Source organism: Hippopotamus amphibius, chromosome X (genome assembly GCF_030028045.1).
Source record: "Hippopotamus amphibius kiboko isolate mHipAmp2 chromosome X, mHipAmp2.hap2, whole genome shotgun sequence".
In the NCBI taxonomy this organism is placed as follows: Eukaryota; Metazoa; Chordata; class Mammalia; order Artiodactyla; family Hippopotamidae; genus Hippopotamus; species Hippopotamus amphibius.
In genome coordinates, this window is record NC_080203.1 from 52,991,561 (window position 1) to 53,005,228 (window position 13,668).

The window sequence follows — 13,668 nt, forward strand, 5'->3', positions numbered from 1 at the left end:
TCTGAGTCTGAAATGATGTGGGTGGCTTCTTAGTTCAGTTATTTGATGTGCTTTTTGGTGAATGTATTCTCTTTATTGTATTTAGGTTCAAAAGTTTAAGATGATTTGAACTTGATAATGTTTACCAATGTATAGCAACACATCAACACTTTCCAAAGAGAAGAAAATATTTACATATTCTCTGGTAGTTGTAACAGTATGACTGATTTACATGGGGAATTAATTTATGAATTATCTTGATGTAAGGAGTGATAAAATTGAAAATGAATGGCAAGGCAAATTATCTTTTTTACTGTAACCTTGTTTCTGGCTGTCACTACAATATAATATTTTCTTATTATAAACTATGAATGTTCAGATTCTAATAGGTTGAGTTATTCAATATGTATATCCTTCCCTGTCTTCCTTAGTCAGTTCTGAACTTCTTGCCCATGCAACTGTACTTCAATACATTATTATATTTATAGGAACTAAAGGCTGAAATTGAGACTTGCTCCTGTGTTTAATTCAGGCTGATATTAATATGAATTCTCTTTGTTCCTAAATGTTGCAGGGGCATATTATACAAATCTTGTTCATAATAAAGTAAGACTTAACTTCCTCTTTAGTAACTACCATTTCAATTATTCATGATATCTCTAATTCATATTCAGTCAGGAAAATAAGTAAGACTGTATTGTGTAGTTAAGAAAATTGTTTTACATTGTTCTTCATTCCATTGGCAATAACATTCTTACGTACTATGGTACCCACTGTTGCTTCTTAAGGACAATACACTATGGTACCCACTGTTGTCCTGTGAAGATGACATTATACTTGTTGCTGGCCTTAGGTTTCTAAGATGATTCTGAATGATCTAATTTGATTCCTGAGTGCAGAAAGTGGAATTTTCTATTAGTTCAAATGTACATAAATGCACATAAGTATTAACATGTATGCATATATGCATGTGATATACAAAGAAATGTTGAATTTTAGAATCTCAGTGAAATTTGCATTTCCAAGTTAGTTTACCTGGAGATGACAATTGAATTTAATTTGCATTCCTAAGAATATGAATGTTTTAAAAATGATGTTTTTGCATGTTTTATTGTAGTTATCTCTGGTTTGTCCTCATAATGAAGTAGAGTTTTACACATTGTTTCCTCTAAAATTTAGCTGCAGGTTTTTGGTGATCCATTATAAAGTGTACTGCTCTATTATCCTAACCAGTTATGAATTATTTTGAAGTGTATTTGGGGATTGTTAGGGGAATGTGTTATAGGTGTGAAATTATGATATTTAATATGCTTAGTGTTTTATAGACTCACATTAGGCAAATATCCCATCAGTTGAAGTTGTATAGCAGAAGTGAGGTTAGAAGAAAAAAGAAATTTGCATACTCTAATATACCTGGAGGCAGAATTGAGTTCTTTGTTTTAATTAAAGCAACGATTAATGCACAATAGATTTTCTTATGCTACATGATTTGACTGGTTGGCTTAACTAGATAGGAAATTATATGCTTCACTTACATACAGACTGGCTTTGCTTAAATGATGAAATGCTCCATGGTTTCTAAAAGGTCTTCTCTTGAAGATTTTTGGATTGACACAACATGGGGCTGAATAATCTTGACAGAAGTTTATCTTTTCCCTCCTATTTTGTGTCTGGTTCCCCTAAGAAGGCGGTGCTATATTCCATACTAGAAGGAACTCAGACTTTTGAGTCAAGCAGGTATAAGTTTGAATTCTAACTCTTTTTCATTCATTAATTTATCTATTCATTCAGTGAGTGCTTTTTGAACTGGCATTGGCCTCTCTACTCTGAAGGTAGTGAAGGGGAAGGCAAACATATCTCTTGCCCTCTTAGGATTTATAATTTATTGAGATAGACAGCCAAGAAATAAAATATTAAGGGTTTTAAATTGTGTCCTTCAAAAGAGACCCTGAGGTGTCAATATACATGCCTGAATTGGGGGGGGGGGTGCATATTCTCAGGATCAACACCTGTGAAGGAGAGAAGGCAGTAAGGTTGGGCAGAGATGAGATGAAGTGTAAACAAAGACCTCAGAAGGTCACTCTGAATGTTCTAGAGTTGAGATGACCTTCAGTTGTATCATTCTGAAGCAAGGACCCTGGACCTTTATACACCTGCATGTACCAGTCACTGGAGATGGCCTACTTCAAGGAAGGGAGTGTGACCTTAAGGTAAGGGCACACTCTTTGTTAAAGGGTGATTCTTTGTGAAGGGTAATTCTGGAAAAGGGACTCAGCTTAGAACCATCAGTTATCAATATTCTGAAGCAGCTGGGGTAATGAGAACCTCAGTTCTGAAAGAGAGCTGGCAGGCAGTTCAATACAGCATCCGTGACCCATTCTGATATGTGCTTTAGTAGGGGCTATGCAAGTATAATTTAAGATCACACAGAATTATTTAACCTCCATTGAGAAGGGTCAGGGAAGACCCTGTAATTATCTGTAAAATAATTACCTATAAAATGAAACCTGTAGAGTGAAGAGTTTGGGGAATGGATATCAGGAGCTTTCATAGGTAGTTTCAAATGCAAATGGTCAAGGAAAAAGAGACCATTGAGTATCGAGAAGACTCAAAAGAAAAATGTGGTTGGATTCAGAGTTAGGAAATGTGTGGGAGATGAGTACAAAGAGTAAACGGACTTGGTCATGTCTTCTCTACTATGTTGAGAACTTATTCCTAAGGACTATGTGACCTTGAGCAAATGACTTCACCTTACTATGTCTTACTTTCCTAATCTGTATAATATGAAGAAAATATTACCCACTTCCAAGGATTATGCTGAGGATTAAGTGAGGTAACATAATGATCCCAACATGGGGCCTAGCAAGTGGTAAGTACTCACCCTTCCATGTAGAAGTATACAAGGCAAGCTTTAACCTTAGGCAAAGAAATGATAGCTTAGATAGTTGCAATTTGGGTATACATCAGAGAGGCCTCATACCAAATATTCTCTCTCCTTCATTAATGACAAGAATTTTAGCACTCTTGCATATTATGCATCAGAATTTACCTCTCTAAAGATAGTAAGAAGACTGCAGTATAATGAGACAACTCAATTGATTTGGGGAAAATAGGGGATGTAATTCTGCATGCAGAAGAAAAAGTGGCAGAAAGAGGGATGATGGCATCATTAAAGACACAGAATGTTTTAGAATTTAACATCCCATCAGCACTGGAGGTGGATGATTTTGACAATATGTTTTATATATTTACACAAATAAGAAAGTAATCTTGTTTTTTCTTATCAGTTTGGCAGGAATGTAAATAATCATCTTACTCAGGATACGTTTTAGAGAGATGGGCCCTCTGCTCTTGGGCTGGTGGGAGTTTAAGCTGGGACAACATTTCTAGAGAGCTGTTTGGCAGTATATGTAAGGATCCAAAGATGTTTATACCCTTTGACCCATAAATCACATATAGAAATTCATGCTCAGGATATACACAATGGCATATTACTCAGCCACAAAAAGGAATGAAATTGAGATATTTGTAGTGAGGTGGATGGACCTAGAGTCTGTCATACAGAGCGAAGTAAGCCAGAAAGAGAAAAACAAATACCGTATGCTAACTCATATATATGGAATCTAAAAAGATGGTACTGATGAACCCAGTGACAGGGCAAGAATAAAGATGCAGATGTAGAAATTGGACTTGAGGACATGGCTGGGGGGGGGCGGGGAGGGGAAACTAGGACGAACTGAGAGAGTAGCATTGACATATATACACTACCAAATGTAAAATAATGAGTGGGAAGTTGCTGCATAACATAAGGAAACATTTTACTTTTATGCCAGTAAATCTCTTTCTCCCCCACCGTAGTAGGAGAAATTAAGTTGTCATAAACTCTCAGAGACTTGTATATTAGAGATAATTTTTTAGTACAGTCTGAAGAAATGCATGAGGCTATAGAAGGGAGACTATCACCCTTCTTGTCAGCTGGTCCCAATGGTTTGGATATTATGAACTGGGGCTGTGAAGTCTAGATAAGGAGGATTTATCTGGATCTGAGGAAGAACTGTGTAACATCTATCTAATAATGATGATGATGACAATGACATTTGAGTGCTTTACCATTTACGAAGCATTTTCATATGCATGGTCTGTTTCTATCCTCACAGCATATCTAAAAGGCAATTAGGGCAAATAAACTAGTCCCACCTTAGAGATAAGTAAACAGAGTGGGTCAATGATTTGTGCAAGGTCACAAAAGAATTGTAACTTTTGTCTGCCAAATTTATATCCAGTGTTGGAAGCAGGGAAACTTTTTTTTAATAAATTTATTTTTATTTACTTATTTAATTTATTTATTGGCTGTGTTGGGTCTTCGTTCCTGCACACAGGCTTTCTCTAGCTGTTGCGAGCGGGGGCTCTTCATTGCAGTGCACAGGCTCCTCACCGTAGTGGCTTCTCTTGTTGTGGAGCACAGGCCCTAGGCGCGTGGGCTTCAATAGTTGTGGCACATGGGCTCAGCAGTTGTGGCTCATGGGCTCCAGAGCACAGGCTCAATAGTTGTGGCACACAGGCCTAGTCACTCCATGGCACGTGGAATCTTCCCAGGGCAGGGCTCGAACCCATGTCCCCTGCATTGGCAGGCAGACTCCTCACCACTGCACCACCTAGGAAGTCTGGAAGCAGGGGATTTTTTAACAGAACTGTTCGTTATAAATATTTCAGCTAGACTCTAGGGGTTTAAAAGATATTTCACATATGGTTGGCAATGAGTTCAATCTAGTTCTGAACTTAAAGAGATCTGAGTTTGAATTACAGCACTGCTGACATAGTAGAATATCCTTGGCACATGATTTTACTTCTCTGAACTTCAGTTTCTCTATCTCTAAAGTGAACAAAATATTATCCATTTCTTGAAGTGTGATTGCGAGGATAAAATGAGATAAAATTTGTGAAAGTGCCTTGAAAAAAAAAATTAGTTCCATTTCCTTCCTCACTCAGTGAGAGGTGAGACTAGAAAGTTCAGATACAGATTGGCCATAGATTGAGCTCAGAGAATCATTCAGGTCTGGATGATTTTATCAGATCTCAGAGATGAGGTTCAAAGTTTAGGGACATCTGAGACAGGGGTGCTAAACAACAGGACACACTAATATAAGTGTGGCGCTAAGGGACAAGTGTTCTCAGCTCTGCCTTCTTTTATATACCCTCCTGCATTTGGGCACAGGAAAAAAATTGGCAGCAGAATGCTTAAAATGAGAGAGAAAATGCATATACTGCAGATGCAGAAAGATCCTGATCCATACAGGAAAAATGATGCCAGGTCTTCCTGTTTTCTAACAGTTTTGCCACAAAGAGTCAATGAATATGTACTCAGTAGCAGCCAACTAATACAGGATACTGCAATTTCAGAGTGTGAGCCAAGCGGGTTTTTCTCTGTCAATTCATGTTTGGTGCTCCTCTGCATCTGATAATGTGAGTTAAACTTAATACACTACATTGTTGCATGTATGTCAAATGTTCCTTTTAGAGTAAGCTCCTGAAAGGCAAGGACAAGGTATAGCATAGTTGTTTTATATACGATAGCATAGAAATAACAATTCATTAAATATTCTGATACATTAATTTTTTTTTTGGAGAGCTGTAGACCTGCAGACCTGTATCGTAGTACTAGATTTGGCTATGATTTTTTATACAAATATTTAATATTAGTTATTGGTTGCATATCAGGTATGTTGAGGCTGTTTTCTGGGAAACTAATAACTTTATTTTTTGTTGTTATGGTATATCTTTAATATTGGAATTCACAGAGGAGGTGCAAAGGCCAACATTATTACCACAAAGTGAGAGGCAGGGTGTATGGAGGACTATTTTCATAAATTCATCTACAAAAAGCAAGCTTTGGCATCATATAGAATAATAATATGGTTCTAAACAAAGCCTTCACCAGATTATCGATCTTTAGAAGAGAAATATCGCAAACCATATGCAGATTTAATAAAACCATGAAAATTTTGTACATATTGTGTTAATGCAATGTGTGAAAATAAATCATCATCATCATCATCATCATCATCATCATCATCATCATCACCCAGTACATTTTGCTTTGGTGTTCACATTTTGACACCCTGCTAACTTCTAGCTACTTTAACTTTCTACACCTCTGTCAAAAAGTAGCTCATTATGCAGGCTTCAAATACAGGATAAAAATGAGATTTATTTTTTATTAGGAATGGAAGGAGTCTTTATGCCATGTATGTCTCTGTTTTAGGAAAAGTGTGCAGTTAGGAATAGAAGAAAAGGGGTGACTGAAATTGTAATATCAAATGTGCAGTAATTTAGAGTTAACATATTTGATATAGATATCATTTAAAAGGGAAGGATAAAGCCTCATTGTTCCACATGAATTATTTTTTTTTCACTTATTTGTTTGGTGCTTCTATATGGAGACAGTTGAGTTTTGGTAAAGTCTTAGCCAGTGGCTCTAACTAAATATTGTGTTAAGTTATGGGACTTAGAAGAAAGAGGAGAAAGATTGACCAGAAAATATTTGTGCTTCAGACTAAGTAGAGTTGATGAGGGAGCCTAGAAAATTCAGCAGTAGTGGCAGTGAATAAACTTTTTTATCCTCTTACAGTTCACATGGATCAAGATGTATTATTGTCAATAATATATGTCAACAATGACCCATCTCATTTGCTCTTATCACTAGTAGATTTGTACCAAATGTCCAGCATTTTAGTCAGTTCAGGACTGTCAGTGAAAACCAAATGAACTGCATATAGGTGAAGATTTCACATTGCAGCATCATATTAACACTGCAATTATTCTTTGCTAAAATTCACATGCAATAGAAAGAATGGCTCTCAAATTCAAGTATGGAAAGATGCTTTTTAATGTTTGCCTTATTGTAGACTCTCTATATGACCCAGTTTTTCTGGAAAATGCCAAGTTGTTCAATAAAAAAGGATAACAGAAGAATGCTATTTATTTTTAACTGTAATTATAAATCTACAATAAAATCAACAAATTGTTAATCATTTTTACTATTTTTGTAAAGTTCCTACAGCTTTTGAAAAGCTGAGGAAGGCAACTAAATATAATGTAAACATAAAGTTTAAAACAAAGTTAAACATAAAGATTAAAAAGATTTAAACCTCAATGTTTATATAGAAAATTCAGAGTTCTAATATATATACTTGTGTATTCCAATGAAGAATGGAATTTATTTTGTCTACAAATGTTAACTTCATGGATATAGCATACAGCTTCAAAATGGACTTATGCAGAATGATAAAGGAAAAAAAAAAGCACATTGCCTACCTAATCAGGGAAGCCAATCAACTTTAGTGATTAAAACATTTAACTAAACTAACAAAAGAGAGTTTTAAGAATGATCTCAGTATTTCATAAAAATGTGTGCTGGAACTTCCTAGGTGGTGCAGTAGTTAGGAATCCACCTGCCAATGCAGGGGACATGGGTTCCATCCTTGCTCCAGGAAGATCCCACATGCCCTGGAGCAACTTAGCCTGTGCACCACAACTATTGAGCCTGCTCTCTAGAGCCCATGAGCGACAACAATTGAGCCTATGTGCCAACTACTGAAGCCCACGCACCTGGAGTCTGTGCTCCACAACAAGAGAAGCCACCACAATGAGGAGCCTGTGCACCACAATGAAGAGTAGCCTCCGCTTGCCACAACTAGAGAAAGCCTGTGTGCAGCAATGAAGACCCAATGCAGCCAATAAATAAATAAGTAAGTAAATAAATAAATAAATAAATAAATAAAATTTATAACAAAAATGTGTACCTAAGAAGCTAGATTTAAAATACTTTGTTTAAAATACTTTGTTGGCAGCTCCATGTGTCCATACTCATAAATCTTTTACTCATATATATCTTGAATGTTGAATGAATTATTTCTCAAAGCAGTATAATAAGTGGAATTACCTTTTTATCCAATATATGGTATTTAGACAAAGTGATTAAAAATTAATAGCAAAGCAAGAATTTTTGGCTATTGTTTAATATGCTCAATTTTTGCATAAGAAATTGTTCTTATGAATTATAATCAATCTGTGTGTGAATGTCCATATTACACTGTATATATTTTTTATTATATTCCTAGGACTTATTTAGTAACTGAAAGTTTATGCTTTTTGACAAAAACTTTCATCCATTTTACCCACCCCCAACTCACTGCCTCTGGCAACCACCAATCTGTTCTCTGTATCTCTCAGTTTTTAAAATTTTTTTCACATATAATTGAGATTATATGGTATTTGTCTTTTTCTGTCTGATTTATCTCACTTAGCAAAATGACCTCAAGATCCATTCATGTTGTCACAGATGGCAAGGTTTCATAGTTTTTTATGGCCGAGTAGTATTCCATTGTATTTCTATACCACATCTTCTTTATCCATTCATCCATTTATGGACAGTTAAATTGTTTCCATGTCTTGGGTTGTGTAAATAATGCTGTGATGAACATGGAGGTGTAAATACCTTTTCAATTAGTGTTTTTATTTCCTTTGGATAAATACACAGAATTGCTGGATCATATGGAAGTTCTATTTTTATTTTTTTGAGGAACCTCCGTACTGTTTTCCATAGTGATTGTAACAATTTACATTCCCACCAACAGTGCACAAGTGTTCCCTTTCCTCCACATCTTCACTAACACTTATTTCTTGTCTTTTTGATGACAGTGATTCTAACAGGTGTGAGGCGATAGTTCATCATGGTTTGATTTGCATGTCCCTGATAATTAATTTTGAGCATCTTTCCATGACATGTTGGCCATCTGCATGTCTTCTAGAAAAAAAATCTATTTTAGATCCTCTGCCCATTTTTTAATTTAATTGCTTATTTTCATATGAGTTCTTTATGTATGTTGGATATTAACCCTTTATCAGATATATGAATTGCAAATATTTTCTCTCATTTCATAGGTTGCTTTTTCATTTTGTTGATCATTTCCTTTGTTATGCAGAAGCTTTTTAGTTTGATGTGATCCACTTTTTTATTTTTGCTTTCATTTGCTTTGATTTTGGTGTTAAATCCAAATTATCACCAAGACCAATGGCAAGGAGCTTACTGCCTATATTTTCTTCTAGGAGTTTTAAGGTTTCAGGTCTTACATTCAAGTTTTTAATTTGAGTTGATTTTTGTGTATGGTGTAAGATATTGGTTCAGTTTCATTTCTTTATATGTGGTGGTCCATTTTTCCCATTGCCATTTATATCAATAATGAGTCTATAATTTCCCATTTGTATATTCTTGGCTCCTTTGGATCTTTATAAAATTTTCAAAAAAGGAGGAGAAAAAGTAACTGAACAAAACTGACTGGATCAGTTCATCTGAATTCAGGCTATAGATGAGAACCATCTGGGGAACCTAAGAAGCATTGCAACAGAGCATTCACAAATTTCAACATGTAGTGATTTTTCTAGTGATGGTCAAAAATATGCAAAGAACTCATACACGTCAACATCAAGAAGACAGATAACCCAATTAAAAATGAGCAGAGGACCTAAATAGACATTTCTCCAAAGAAGGCATACAAATGGCAAAGAAACACATGGAAAAATGTTCATTATCACTAACCATCAAGGAAATGCAAATCAAAACCACAGTGAGATATCACTTCACACCTGTAAGAATGTCTATCATCAAAAAGACAACAAATAACAAATGTTGACAAGGATTTGGAGAAACTCAGGGAGTCCTCACTTGCTGTTGGGAGATTGTAAATTGTTGCATCAACTACTGAAAACATTAATGAGGTTCCTCAAAATATTAAAAATAAAACTACCACATAATCCAGCCTTTCACCACCTGGGTATTCATCCAAAGAAAATGAAAACACTAATTCAAAAAGATATATGCACCTCTCTGTTCATTGCATAATTTACAATAGCCAAGGTATGGAAGCAATCTGTGTCCATTGATAGACGAATGGATAAAGATGAAATATTACTCACCCATAGAAAAAGAATGAAATATTCCCATTTACAACAACATGGATGGACCTGGGGGGTACTATGCTAAGTGAAACAAGTCAGACAGAGAAAGACAAATACTGCATGATTTCACTTATATGTGAAATCTAAAAATCAAAACAAATAAACAAACAAAAACAGACTCATAGATACAGAGAACAAATGGGTGGTTTCCAGAGGGTGTTGGAAGTGGGCATGAGAGAAATAGGTGAGGGAGATTAAGAGGTACAAACTTCATTTACAAAATAAAGGAATCACAGGTATGAAATTACAGTGTGGGGGATATAGTCATCAATAATGTAATATCATTGTATGGTAACAGGTGGAAACTAGAGATAACACAGTGATTATTTTGTAATGTATAGAAATATCAAATTACCATGTTGTGCACCAGGAACTAACATAGTGTTATAGGTCAATTATACTTTAAAGCAAACAGACAAAGTCATAGAAAAAGAAATCAGATTTGTGGTTACCAGAAGCGGGGGTTGGGGAAGGGGAAATTGAAGGTATTCAAAAGTTTAAACTTCTAATTATAAGATAAATAAGTACTAGGCATGTAATTTACAACATCTTAAATATAATGACCACTTCTATATGTAACATATGAAAGTTAAGGGAGTAAATCCTAAGAGTTCTAGTCACAAGAAAAGAGTCTTATTTCTTTGGTGTATACAGTAGATAGTGGATGTTCACTACACTTATTTTGATAATCATTTCATAACTTATGTAAGTCAAATTATTATGCTGTACACATTAAACTTACACAGTGCCATATGTCAAATATATCTCAAAAAACTGGAAAAATTAAATTTGAATGAGAACAAAGGTAAGCTTTTTAAATGTAGGGATGTCATAATATATTTGGAAGGGTAAAATAAACAAAATTCTAGGACTTCCCTGGTGGTGCAGTGGTTAGGAATCTGCCTGCCAATGCAAGGGACATGGGTTCAAGCCCTGCTCCGGGAAGATGCTACATGCCACAGAGAAGCTAAGCCCATGTGCCACAACTGCTGAGCCTGTGCTCTAGAGCCCACGTGCCACAACTAATGAAGCTCATGTGCCTAGAGTCCATGCTCTGCAACAAAAGAAGCCACTGCAATGAGAAGCCCATGCACCACAACCAAGAGTAGCCCCCGCTCGCTGTAACTAGAAAAAGGCCATGCAGCAACGAAGACCCAATGCAGCCAATAAATAAATAAATAAATAAATAAATTTAAAAAACATTTAAAAAAATTCTAAAGGATCTTAATACTAGAATGAAAAGCCCTACATCATAAGGTGCAATTAAATGGGAATAGCTATAAATCCTGCATTTATTTTCTAAAAGCATGGCAGACCATATTAATAATCATTCTCAAGGAAAGACCATTTCCTTTAATGTGCTTGTCTAACTAGAGTCAACCTAAGACATGAGGGCCATGGTAGGGAGAGTTAGTGTTATCATAGGCTGCATTAATAAAATATTCAATATTTATAATCAAAATAGTCAGAAAACCCTTGTGCTTCCTGCTTATCAATGGAGGAAAATTGAAAAAAGGATATGGGTGTTCTGCCTTGCAAAGATGATTGGAATAAAATGAAAATAACACTCAAATATTTTAAAAACACTCATGCAAAAAAGGCATTAGATTTGTTTGCATAGTTACAGAAATCATAACTAGAATCAGTGGATGATAATTAGAGAAAGAAAGGTAGATTTGGACTTGGTATATATGAATAATTTTCCAACAATTAAAACTACATAACAGTAGACTTGGCAATTCTAAATGAGTGTAGACATATTTAGAATATGAAAAGAGCCAATAGTTCTTTTCAAATATACAGATACATTCACAAAAAGCAAAGTTTTAAGTGTATTTAACAAGTATTGCATGAAGAGAAATTTATGGGATCTAAATGTTTAGATGGGACATGGTCAGGTCCTCATAAACCCACACCCTTTTAAAAGGATATAGTATATTGATTTTAGTAAGTTTCAATTAAGTGAAACCTAAGAGATTACTTTGGCTGTAATCACTGATTTACTGTAGCACATTTATTTCCAATAATTATCAGATATTTCTGGAGAAAATATGCTTTCAAATACAGAATCATCTACTAGATGGTGCTCATGTACAGACATTGTCTCTTAATGGTTACTAATAGGATGAATAAAGATTAGAAAGATGTTCAGAGTGGGCTGATAAAATCCACAATTGTTCATATTAATATCTAAGTAGGATTTATAGTTCTTAGAAAAGATTTATTTAAAAATTGACTTTGACTATCTTGAAATCACCCTATGTATTGTGAGCTTGGCCTTATTAAGGATCCTTTAATTTTGCTATTTAGAAGTGATTTGTTACTTCTCTACAGGAAAAAAATATATATATATGTATATATACACAAATGTTACAGATTTCATATATATGTAGATAGCTCAGAAAGCCTAGTATTTCATCTAGGAGTTTAAATCCAAGTCTTATGTTCATGTACTTAAAACCTATTATCACATTATATTGAATTAGTTCTGAATCAGCTGGATCTAGCATATACCAACAGTAAAGATTTGCCAAAAAAAAAAAAAGTGATCTGGGATATCACTAATGCAAGAAAAATTGGGAAGAATGTTGAGCCAACTTTTAAGAAACAGAAACTTCTGAGAAATAAACTGAGCTGAGCTGAGCAATAAAAGATAAATGAGTTCAGGAGCCAGAACCCAGGACTGGATGTTGGGTATGAAGCAGAAGTAAAAAACAAAAGAGGTCCAAGAGATACGCAGGGACAATAATTGGTCAGAACAACTTAGAAACTTATAACCTGTGGGCCTAGTATCCTTAGATCTGATGATGAGCTCAGATTTTCACTCAGCCCTTAGGATCTTAAAGGGGTTCTAATTTGTGTGAAAAGGGAATCCTAACACGTTTACAAAAAATCCCAGGGGTTTCTGGGTTTTGTTCCACATATAAGGAGTTTGGAGGTCACTGCTCTGTCCTAACAAGTTAAAAAACAGACTGAAAAATCAGCAATTCTTTTAGGATGCATAAGAGAGGGGAGAACACAGGGAAAACTGTTGTCTGCAAGATTGGAGAGATCAACAGGTGAATACACAGAACATCAGCTTACCATAGCAGAGACACATGAGTGAAAACTGCCATGGAAATTAGAGCTGGCATAGGGAAACCTGAATTGTAATTGACAAATTGCTGGAGGGTCAGGGTGGAAAAGTCTGAAAGTTAAAAAAATCCAGGATGACTCAGTCATGGGGTTCCCCACAATTTATGAGATATGCCTTCAGGAACTCAACCAGTTTCCCACAGTAAATATCAGAGAAAAATTCCCTTGTGCTTCTGGAAGCAGTGGGGTGGGGAAGAAGGAACCATTTTGAAACCCTCTAGAGCACACCATTCTTCATAACAAGGCCTGCTCTCAGAGAAAACTATTTAACTAGAGCCTAACCTACAGGGGTTTTTAATCAGAAATTAATTGACCTGTGCAAGGTAAATGCCCAATGCTGGTTTGCTCTAGCTTTCCACAGGAGAAGAAAAAACACCCAATTTCAGCCCATTCTAGCCATTCTCTTGCATTTATAGGGGGAAAACCTGAGAAAAACTTGGGAAGTTTATGGTACAGAGGCATAGGCTTACTAAAAGACCGAGTCCTAATCATAGGACTAGAAAATGCTCCCCTCCCGTCCCCTTTAATAATACTTTA